General features: G+C 36.9%; 1 long non-coding RNA gene across 2 annotated transcripts in view; it reads left to right on the plus strand.

The window, feature by feature from the left end:
• Positions 1–7,855: 7,855 nt before the first annotated feature.
• Positions 7,856–12,179, plus strand: part of LOC126503354 (uncharacterized) — a 781,756-nt gene continuing 777,432 nt past the window's right edge. The window contains exon 1 of one of the 2 annotated variants that reach the window (XR_007592266.1): positions 7,856–7,899. This is a non-coding gene — a long non-coding RNA (uncharacterized lncRNA). The remainder of the gene's footprint in view (positions 7,900–12,179) is intronic. The other variant, XR_007592264.1, reaches the window with a different exon arrangement.

A 12,179-nucleotide genomic window follows, 5' to 3' on the forward strand; every position in this document is an offset into this window, starting at 1 on the left:
TTGACATCCAGAACCTGGAAACAACCTGGGTACCCCTCAATAGAATAATGGATAAAGAAGGTGTGGCACATATACACTTTAGAGTTCTACTCAGCGGTAAAAAACAATAACATCTTGAATTTTGCATGCAAATGGATGGAAATAGAAAATACTTTACTGAGATAACCCAGATCCAAAATGATGAATATGGTATGAACTCACTCCTAAGTGCATTCTAGCCATAAACAAAGGACATTGAGCCCATCATTTGTGATCCTAGAGAAGCTAAATAAGAAGGTGAACTCAAAGAAAAACATATAGTTATCCTCCTGGATATTGGAAGTAAACAAGATCGCTGGTCAAAAGTTGGGAGCACGGGGGTATGGGTGGGATGAGGGAAGTGGGAGATGGGGAGAGAGAAGGGAGAAGGGGAGGATTGGGGAAAGCTTGGAGGAATGGGATGGTTGAGATGGAGGAAGGGTGGATATGGGACCAGGGAAGAAGATATCTTAATTAAGAGAGCCATTTTAGGGTTGGTAAGAGACTTGGCTCTAGAAGGGTTCCCAGGTGTCCAAGGAGATGTCCCCAGCTAGGTCCTTGGGCAGCAGAGGACAGCGTGCCTGAACTGGCCTTATCCCATAGCCACACTGGTGAATATCTTGCATATCACCATAGAACCTTCATCTAGCGATGGATGGATGTAGATAGAGACCCACATTGGAGCACTAGACTGAACTCCCAAGGTCCAGATGAAGAACAGAAGGAGATAGAACATGAGCAGGAAGTCAGGACTGCGAGGGGTGCGTACCCCCATGGAGACGGTGGGACTGATCTAATGGGAGCTCACTAAGGCCAGTTGGACTGGGACTGGACGAGCATGTGATCAAACCGGACTCTCTGAATGTGGCTGACAATGAGGGTTGACTGAGAAGCCAATGATGGCACTGGATTTTGATTTTACTGCATGTACTGGCTTTTTGGGAGCCTAGTCTGTTTGGATGTTCACCTTTCCTAGACCTGGATGGAGGTGGGGAGGGCCTTGGACTTCCCACAGTTCAAGGCACCCTGACTTCTCTTGGGACTGGAAAGGGAGGGGGAGGGACTGTGAGGGAAGTGGGATAAGGGGAGGAGGTGGAAATTTTTAATAAATAAAAAAATTATTATGAATAACATCACAGGAAATTAATGTATTACAATCTGTGGATGTCTCCAACTATTACAAGTTGGATTCTGTAAATGAGGTTTAGATACATAACACATCCATGTACTCCTTAACAGACTGCAAAATGGGTTAACAAAGCTTTGGAAAATAATACACCTCTCCGAAATAGCAGCGATTATTATTTCATCTCTCTGGCAAATCCTCACTGGTGCTCACACTATGGCTTTATGCATATTTTTAACCAGTATAACAGATAAAAAAGTAATCTTAATTTTTATAATTTTAATATCATTGATAACAAAGCTGAATATTTAACATATACTTGTGTTTCATCTGATGAGGTTGGAACTGTTTAGCTACGTTTTTCTCTATTCTCATATTTATAATAGATTTTTATGTAAATTCCCTATATCTATCTCATATTCGTTTATATCAAATACATCACCATGCACTTTGCATGTTAATTGTATAAGTGACATTTTTTCTTTTTTTGTCTTGCATTCTTTTTTTGTATTATAATTTTTTATTGAAAAAAAAAATTTCCGCCTCCTTCCCGCCTCCCATTTCCTTCCCCGTCTCCCTTTTCCCTTCCCCTCCTCCCCCCCTCCCCCCACTCCTCTCCCCCTCCCTCTCCAGTCTGAAGGGCAGTCAGGGTTCCCTGCCCTGTGGAAAGTCCAAAGTCCTCCCCCCCTCCATCCTGGTCTAGGAAGGTGAACATCCAAACTGGCTAGGCTCCCACAAAGCCAGAACATGAAGTAGGATCAAAACCCAGTGCCATTGTCCTTGGCTTCTCGGCAGCCCTCATTGTCCGCCATATTCAGAGAGTCCGGTTTTATCCCATGCTTTTTCAGTCACAGTCCAGCTGGCCTTGGTGAGCTCCCAATAGATCAGCCCCACTGTCTCCGTGGGTGGGTGCACCCCTTGTGGTCCTGACTTCTTTGCTCATATTCTCCCTCCTTCTGCTCCTCCTTGGGACATTGGGAGCTCAGTCCGGTGCTCCAGTGTGGGTCTCTGTCTCTATGTCCATCCATCTTCAGATGAAGGTTCTTTATTTATCTCTAGAAACCAATTATGAGTGAGTACATCCCATGTTCATCTTTTTGGGTCTGGGTTACCTCACTCAGGATAGTGTTTTCTATTTCCATCCATTTGCATGCAAAATTTGAGAAGTCATTGTTTTTTTACTGCTGAGTAGTCTTCTAATGTGTATATATTCCACACTTTCTTCATCCATTCTTCCATTGAAGGACATCTAGGTTGTTTCCAGGTTCTGGCTATTACAAATAATGCTGCTATGAACATAGTTGAACAAATGCCCTTGTCATGGCAACCCAATGACTGGGAGAAGATCTTCACCACCCCCGCAACAGACAAAGGTCTGATCTCCAAAATATATAAAGAACTCAAGAAACTAGACTTTAAAATGCTAATTAACCCAATTGAAAAATGGGGCACTGATCTGAACAGAGAATTCTCAACAGAAGAAGTTCAAATAGCCAAAAGACACTTAAGGTTATGCTCAACCTTCTTAGCGATCAGGGAAATGCAAATCAAAACAACTTTGAGATATCATCTTACACCTGTCAGAAATGGCTAAAATCAAAAACGCCAATGATAGCTTTTGCTGGAGAGGTTGTGGAGAAAGGGGTACCCTCATCCATTGCTGGTGGAAATGCAAACTTGTGCAACCACTTTGGAAAGCAGTGTGGCGGTTTCTCAGGTAATTCGGGATCAACCTACCCCTGGACCCAGCAATGCCACTCTTGTGAATATAAGTGACATTTTAAAGATAAATCATTTCTTGTAATTAAACTATCAGTATATTATTACTTATTTATATATTTTAATCAATGTTATAAATATTTATATTGGAAATTTGGAATAATATAACTTTTGAAAAATTTATCTAGTTAACAAATTCTTCCAAAAGTATTAACCAGTCGCATATGTTGATTAAGACAATCTTCATATAATTTACTACATAACATTTGTGAAAATACCCCAATGTTGTTTGTTCAATCTGAATTCACTAATTTTGAGTCAGTTTCTTGTTCATTTAATTTCCTAAACTTTAGTCATTTTCTAACAGTTGTCCAATATTTTCTTTTTATTAAATTCTATTTGTTTTATTTTTTATTTTTCTTTCTTAATTATATTGGTTTGTTCGCTTACCAAGGTAGTCAAGCTTTCTCTTCCTTAATTCACACAAATCATTTTAATTCTTGCATTCTATGCCTGAAATGGTCATCTTGGATAGTGGGATTTCAGAGAACGGGAGGTTTTGTTCCTCATTCTTTATAGTATTTCTCATCTCAACTTCGATGCGTAGAAGAAAGCAGTTGATGCTTAAGGAGGTTTATCGAATGAGTAACTGAAAATATAAGTCAAGATTTAGCAAGCAGGGTAGCAATGCTTTAATGACTGTAATAAGAAAGTATGTAAGGAAAATGAATGGAATGAAATGTGAGGCCCTCATTCTTTCCTCCACACGGAAGGAAATATGATGCTCTCATTCTTTTCTCCACATGGAAGGGAAGGAAATATGATGCTCTCATTCTTTCCTCCACACGGAAGGAAATATGAGGCTCTCATTCTTTTCTCCACACGGAAGGAAATATGAGGCTCTCAGACTTATCTGCACACATCATATTCAGTACATGTACCTTAGTGAGTGTAGATTGCTTCTAACTAACGTCTAATCATGAAATATAAGGCAGTGCACTCAGCCCGTCTATGAAGAGCACACCTAGACTTCTTCTCTTTGAGCACCTGTGAGAAGCAAGAGACCCACTTCCACCCACGCACCACATGTGAACACATGTTATCCTCTTGTCCTGTGCTTGCGTCTCACAAGTCTCTCACTTTGTGAAGCAATGGAATCCCAGGGGAGAATTTAGAAAGTCAGGTACAGCTGCCTTAGGATAGTTAAGAAGGGGTTGATGTCTTTAAATTGGGTTTTAGAGTGGGAAACAAAAATTTTCCTTCTTTTTTTCCCCTCTCTTTTTTTCTTTCTTTCTTTCCTTTTTCTTTCTTCCTTTTTTTCTTTTTCTTTTTCTTTTCTTTCTTTCTTTTTCTTTTTTTTTTTTTTTTGAGACAGGATCTCTTTACATCACCCAGACTGTCCTAGAACTCACTGTGTAGACAAGGCTGGCCTTGAACTCTGAGAGTTCCACCTGACTCTCTGCCTGCCAACTGCTAGTTTTAAGAGCCTGTGACACCATACCTGCTTCCCTTAACATATTCCTCGTGTGTTCTCAGGAGATAAATGTCACTTTCTGCCTGAGTCATATCAAATACCTGTACATCACAGTACCTGTATCAAGAGAAATATTTGTAACCAGGATTAGTTTTTCACCCTTTGCCATTTAGTTCTATTCTTAAGCTTCTCAATATGTGTAGTCAACCAGCGAGAGGATGGAAGACTGTTCAGTTAATATCTTAGCCTGAAGCCTCTCTGTGCAGTGCTTTATATATTTTTGTACATTGGCAGTGCCTTTTCTGCAGGCAAAATTTGATTCCTGAGACAGCATAGATGGAACCTGACGGCTTGGACAGGGTTTTTTGATGCTGATTTACAAGGACATTTCATTTCAAACATGGGCATGATTTTTTTTTAAAGAAGGAAATACTATGGAATAGATTTTCTTTACAAACTCTCTTAAGCCCAATTTTATTAAAGTTTTAAGGCCAATAACAGTTAAATTTACACAGTATCAAAGCTTTTCCAATGTAGGAAAACAGTTTGTGATTAATTTTATTCCATTGTGTTTTGTTTAATATAAGTTCCCTATCACACACACACACACACACACACACACACACACACACATACTATGAGCCAGATGCTAAACTTTCAGTCTAAAACATATACATACACTTTGTGTGAGAAGAGACGACATTGCTTTGTTGAAGCTTGCATTAAATCAGTCTTTAAAATGGGATAGATATGTATATTTCAGTTAATAAAAAATAATTGCAAAGGGCAGTGAAAGTCAAAGGTAGGATAAAAACTTAACTTATATATTATATAAGTTGGGAATTTTACTGGGACCCCTTTGGCCAACAACTCATTTAGAAGTCACCCAATCATGGAACTGGAGGCTTCATTTGGTGACAAGATACAGCCAGTTAGAACTGTCTCCCTTATAATTTGGTGATTTCATTTAGATCACCTTCATGTTTGTATTTTAGTAAGATTCTAGTGTATTAGGTTTCCACAATACCCCTCAAATGACAAATTCAGCTGTTTCTTCCCATATTCCCTTTCCCGCCCCCCTTTCTTCTCCCTCTCCCATTGAATTCTTCAATTCCACTACTGATATTCATGCATAACTATTTTATTTCCCTTTCCTTGGGAAGTCTATATGTCCTTCCTATTAACTTGCTGAGTACCTTGTATCTGTGGTTACATATTCTACCTTGATTGTCATTGATTTAATAGTTAATAGTCACCTATAAGAAAGTAAATGCAAGCCGAGCGGTGTTGGCGCATGCCTTTAATCCCAGCACTCGGGAGGCAGAGGCAGGTGGATCTCTGTGAGTTCGAGACCAGCCTGGTCTACAAGAGCTAGTGCCAGTACAGGCTCCAAAGCCACAGAGAAACCCTGTCTCGAAAAAAAAAAAAGAAAGTAAATGCAATATTTTTTCTGAATCCAAGATATCTCATTCAAGATTATTTTTTTTCTAATTTTATCCATTTACCTGCAAATTTCATGATTTCCTTTTCCTTAATGGTTCAGTAATTTTCTATTGTGTTAGTAAAATTACCACATTTTATTTATCCATTTCTCTGTTGAGGGACGTCTAGATATTTTCCAGTTTCTGGGTATTATGAATAAAGCTTCAATTAATATGACTGAGCAAGTGTCGTTGTGGTAGGATTTAGTGTTCTTTGGGTACATGCACAAGAGTGGTATGGCTTACTCACAAGGTAGATCAATTTTATCTTCGTGGGGGATCACCACACGGATTTCCACTGTGACTGCACAAGTTTGCATCCTACCAGCAAGAAGGAGTGTTCCTCTCACTCCACATCGTCTCCAGCATGAGCAGTCACTTGTGTTACTGATCTTAGCCATTCTGACAGGTGTAAGATGGAATCTGAAAGTAGTTTTGATTTGCATTTCCCCAGTTGCTAAGGATGTTGGACATTTCTTTAAATGTTTCTCAGTAATTTGAGAGTCCTCCTTTAAGAATTCTCTGTTTAAATATATATCCTGTTTTTAAATTGGGTTATTTGTTTTCTATATCTACTTTTTAAGTTGGTCAAATTTTTCATATAGTCATTGTTTATCAGATGTAAAGTTGGTAAAACTATTTTCTCACTATATAGATTGCATGACTGTATTTTTGCTGTGCAGAAGCTTTTCAGTATCATGGTATCTCATTTAATTATTGGTCTTATTGTCTGTGCTAACATGGTTCAGTTCAGAAAGTCTTTTCCTGTGCCAATGACTTCAAGACTATTCCATACTTTCATTTCTACCAGGTTCCATGTATCTAGTTGTATGTTGAGGTCTTTGATACATTTGGATTTTTTTCCACAGGGTGACAAATGAGTCTATTTGGATTCTTTTGCATTTAAGTATCCTGTTTGAACAGCACCATTTGTTGAAGATTCTGTCATATTTTTTCCAGTATATATTTCTGGCTTATTTATCAATAGTCAGGACCATATGCTATAGTCTTCCTTGTTTATGTACTCAAACCTCTGATCATTTATAGGATCATCTTCTACTTACATGCTCTCCTGTCTGCATTGGTTTCAGCAGCTAAAAATGATGGAAAATCATTTTATGCACATAGCTATGAGATTTTTTCCCACATCATTTTCTGATAGAGTTGTTTTCTGATTTATATGTGACTTGGTTCTATGATTATGCAAGAAATATATTATTATGAGTTTTAAGCATATCTTTTCCTAAAGGCAGAACGGGGGAAGATGCAATTTTCTTTTATATGACTCTGCTTCATTTCAGTCTAATGCATTTCCTGCCTAGGGAGGCAATCAGAGGTGAGCACAGGGTAACTAAAGAAGGCTTCGTGGCTTTGAAAGACTTGCATACTTTTCAAGTGGAGGGGAGATAGTTCATGCAGAAAACAAGACAAACAAAATAGCTGATGTCTGGTCAAGATTATGACTTAGTTACCCATATCATATTCAGAAGATAATCATCATTTGTTAGCGTGAGAATGGAATCCTGGGAAATGGCATTTGAAAAGATAGTTTGGGATGAAGCTCTGTAAAGTGAAGATACTTTTGGTGTCTTCTGCTTTGCTTTTTCTTCTTAATTGAACTCAATGTTACATTTTCCTACCATTGTGACTAAGGTTGAGTTTTATAATAGGTGCTTAGCGTCTAATAACTCTACACCCACTCTAATCTGCTGGAGCTATTAGCATAATTCACTTAGCTTTATTTCCAAAGTTTTTAGTTGGACTCATTTTTTTTCATTATTTTAAATGAACCATCTATATAACAGCCAGAATGACTGCTTTAAAAAGTCAAGAATATCATGCATTTTCTGTTTTCAACTCAATCCTTGAATATTTCACTTGGAAAACAAAGTGACACCCTTCTTTCAGTGCACTTCTGATGTGGGAATGGTTTCTTATTAATAAAGAAACTGCCTTGGCCCATTTTATTGGATAGAAAATTAGGTAGGCGGAGTATACAGAAGAGAATTCTGGGAGAAAGAAGCTGAGTGAGTCGCCATGATTCTCCCACTCCAGACAGACGCAGGTTAAGATCCTCCCTGGTAAGCCAGCTCGTGGGCTACACAGAATATTAGAAATGGGTTAGAACAATATGTAAGAGCTAACCAATAAGAAACTGGAACTAGCTGGGCCAGGCAGTGTTTGAAAGAATACAGTTTCCGTGTAATTATTTCGGGCATAAGCTAGCCATGCGGGCGGCCGGGTGCCGGGGACACAGCCCCGCCGCTCTTAATTCAACACACTTCCTGCTTTGCTCCCTATCTATGCATCATTCTCATTCTCACTTATTGGACTGCCACCAAGTGGCTATTCTGTGGCCCCTCACATTAAGAAGACTCAATCTTTATAAAACAAAAACCCAAAGTCTCCTAAATCTCTGGTTTGCTCTGTCATTTACCTCATGCATAGTCCAATTCATTTCCTCAACTTAATGAAGTGATGAGTCTAATCAGGCCTCTTGTCTTCTTTAGTTTACTTCCGTGAATTTGTAATTTTCTTCCTGATGTATATCACTACTTAACAATATTGTACATATTATCCTTTATTGTCTGTCTTCTCCAGTAGCCTTTATATTATTTAGACACAGTTTTTTAACTAAAAAATTTATGTTGCTGATAAAAAATTTGAAATGATCAAGAAGACTGAAATTTGAATTATAGCCAATCTCATTAAAGATAATATTTGTCTGAGACAACTCATTATGTTATAAAGCCATCACTAGAGTCAGGGTTCTAAAACAATTAATTGTTTGAAGAAAAATGACCATGTTTTAAATAATATTTTGGACTGCCATAGAATCTAGCACTTTATACAACTTAATCAAACAAAACAAATGATGAATTGAGGGTCCTTAATAGTTCTGAAAGACCAAATATCACTTTTGTCATTATAGAAAGTTTTGTTGTGGTTGTCATTTCCTTGGTGAAAATAACTTGAAATACTAAACGGAACTAATGTGAGATGCTAGGAGATAGAAACACTGTAAAGAAGAAAGGAGAGCTATCAAATTCATATCAGTTCAGGAGGCTGCTTAAACTGATGTGTGAATTCATAAGTTTTTATCACCATTCACACTATGGCACCTATTAGATTAAAATTATTTTTGTGAACAAAGAAAGATACAGCTCTAATGATGTGTTCTCAAAATAAATGACTTTATTCAGTGAATACTATTTTATGATGGTGTGTGTGCAAACATTGATAAAAGTTGCTTACTCAAGAAAGTCATTGGTCCTAGAAGGAAACATACCGTTCTATTTTGTTAGATGGACATGAGGCCATTCTGTCTTCTAGATATGTATTTATTGTCATAGATTCATGCTGCTCTTAGCCTTGCTCAGAAAAGTTTCTATTAGTCTTGGCAAGGGTCATTTCTTGGAAGTGTAAATTATATTTCTCAGTATGGTGGCAGAGGTATCTTCACAACTGAAATGTGCCCTTTGTAAATAAAGAATTGGAAAACAGAGTATCATTTATAGCTGTTTTGATTATCAGTTAAAATGAAAAATAATATAGCAGATCTCCGAATTATTTCTCAGCATAACACAAGTATACATGAATCATAACTCAGGTTACTCACCGCTATCTTATGCTAACATTTATAGATTTGACAGCTTAAAAGAGAGACTTTTTTCTTTTAAAGAGGGTGTGATAGTTAATCTTCGTTGTCAGCTTCACTGGGTTTGGAATAATCTAGGGACATGTTTCTGGCCATGTTCATGAAAGCATTTCCAGAGAAGCCGAAGAATAAGGAAACACCCATCCACTTGGGCAGCACTTTCCAAGGACTGAAGTCTTAGAATGAATACAAAGGGAACAATGAAGAATATGAACCAAACAACATTCATCTTGTTCTTCTTCTTCCCTGCATACATAGTATGTTCTGCCTCCTCACCTCCTTGAAGCCATTCCTCACTGTCATGATGGACTGTGCTCCTTCAACCGTGGACCCATCTTAAATGTTCCTTCCTCAAGTAGTTTCTATTGTTTTTCTTTTGTCCCCATATAACAAGAAAAGTAACTAACACAGCAGGCAAATCATTTTAGATTTTTTGACCTCTCTAATGCTGAGAAGGCATATTATGCTCAAGACTGTTTTTAAAGTCAAAATATTGTTAAATTAAATGTATAATTTTAACGGAGAGGGATATTGAATTCTTGTTCAACTAACTGCTTGCTATGACAAGAGAATTTTGAAAATATATAATTCGAAATGTTCTGATTTTCATATGGATTGAATGACAAAAGCACTGGTAGGTATATCAGCTCTACATTATAAAGTGTTTTTATAATGTATAATAACCTCTAAATTTTCCCAGAGAAGGGCTATCTCTACTGCAAACACATCTCTCTCTTTCTTTCTCTAAAATATTTATATCTGTTTTAAATAAAATGTGCTTTATCTTATAATGTCTGAATAACATTTAGAAAAATAAAAAAATTCTAGGTCAATTTTATATTGATGGATAAAATTGAAACAATATATTTTTATTTAATAGATATAGTAAGATAATTTTTCTACTTGGATCATTTTTTTCTTTAAACTGTTTAACACAGGCATTATGTAAAATTTTGCATTGTAACATATTTCATACCTCAGTAACAGATGTGAGAATATCATAACAGGATTATTAGACAGTCACAACAAAAATGCTTATTGCCGCTTATTGTTTTAGACAGAATTGGCAGTTACAAACAGCCCTTAAATTGAAAGAATCTCTAAGGTTTTGTGGCATATTTTTCAAGGATAAATCCATGGCATTCAATCAAGTATGAAAACAAAATAAAACAAACTTGGCATTAAAATACCTCAAGGTGTTACATAAACATCAACAAAGTGTTTTATAAGCACCATGCAGTTTTAGAATGTACTTGTGTGTTCTTTTAGCCATTAATATCTCTATGACCATTTCTAAATTGAAGATGCTACTGAGCTAGCTGCCTTTCAAAGTAGCAATTAGTCCCAGTCTAAAGTCCTCACATCCCAGAACATTTTTGGTATTGCCTTTCATAAAAAAAATTTAAAATGTTTCTTTCTGATTTGATTTCTCCATTTCTTTTAGAAGAAAGCACTTACTGTCATTTAAAAATGTGAACTATCACACATTTGAGTGTGACTCTGTTTTTTTTTTTTTCTCAAAGCCAAACTCTTTGCCTTCCCTTGAGTCCTGACTTCAGTGGTAGCTGCTTGTTCTCATCCACTCCTCTTTCTTGTGTCATCTCATCCTTAGAACTAAGGGAGAGCCTTGGTTCCTTCATGGTTTCATTTTAAACAGCAGCTCAAAACACAAATTTTTTTTGCCAATATGCTATTTATCACCTAATTTGTATTTTGTTTTGAAACACCAGAACTTAAGGTGTCCAATTTTTGTTTAAATTTCTCTACTGACTTCTATTTCTGAATGTAAAATTTTGCCATTCCTTATTTATGTTCAACAATTTCTTTCCTTTATTTATTTTTTTAAAAAAATGCATTTTGATTACATTCTCTCTTCTCTTCCAGCTCCTTCTTCCAGGTCCTCTTCTGCATATGCACCAAACGCATGTCTATCCTCTTCCAAACACACACACACACACACACACAGAGAGAGAGAGAGAGAGAGAGAGAGAGAGAGATGAAAATGAATAAACTAAAAACAATACTAACAACAAAACAATAAGACAAAAATGTCAAAACATAACAAAAAGCACTCATTAAGAGCATGGAGTTCACTTTGTGTTTCAACTAATCTTGGGCATGGGGTCTGACTTGGAGTGTGCTTGGTATATATACCCAGTGACACTCTATTGGAGAAAATTATTCCCTCCCCTTTTCTCTAGTTATCAATTGCAAATACCTTCTTGCTTAGGGGTGGGAATTTGTACCTACTTCCTCTTCTAAGCACTGGGATTTTGGGTGATTTGAACCCGTGCTGGCCTTATGTGAGTTATCACAGTTTCTGAGTTCACATGTTCACTAATCCTTTAGTGTCTAGAAGCGTTTAGCCCTGAATGAAATTTCCTTATCAATACCCTTTTCTCCAGGCTCGGGTTTCTATGTAAAAGAGGAAATATAATGACTGCAAATGGCAGAGGTGGTAGATGACTACAGAGATTTCTCTTTCAAACTCATGCCTAATTGATAGTTAAATGACCTCTTTTTATTCTGCTCCATGATCTTCCAGTGACATTTTATACCTGAAATGTCTTTTCTTGTTTTATGTTATCTTTCTGTTTCTCTGACATTTGTAACCAATCTTTTGCAAGTCCCCAAGCTACCAAGAATCTATATTAATCCCTACTTATTCCCTGACTCTAAATATTAAAGTATCTTTCTTTCATA

The sequence above is a fragment of the Alexandromys fortis genome, unplaced genomic scaffold, assembly GCF_014885135.2.
Source record: "Alexandromys fortis isolate MF-2015 unplaced genomic scaffold, M_Fortis_MF-2015_v1.1 scaffold_2_1_26212458, whole genome shotgun sequence".
Lineage (NCBI taxonomy): Eukaryota > Metazoa > Chordata > Mammalia > Rodentia > Cricetidae > Alexandromys > Alexandromys fortis.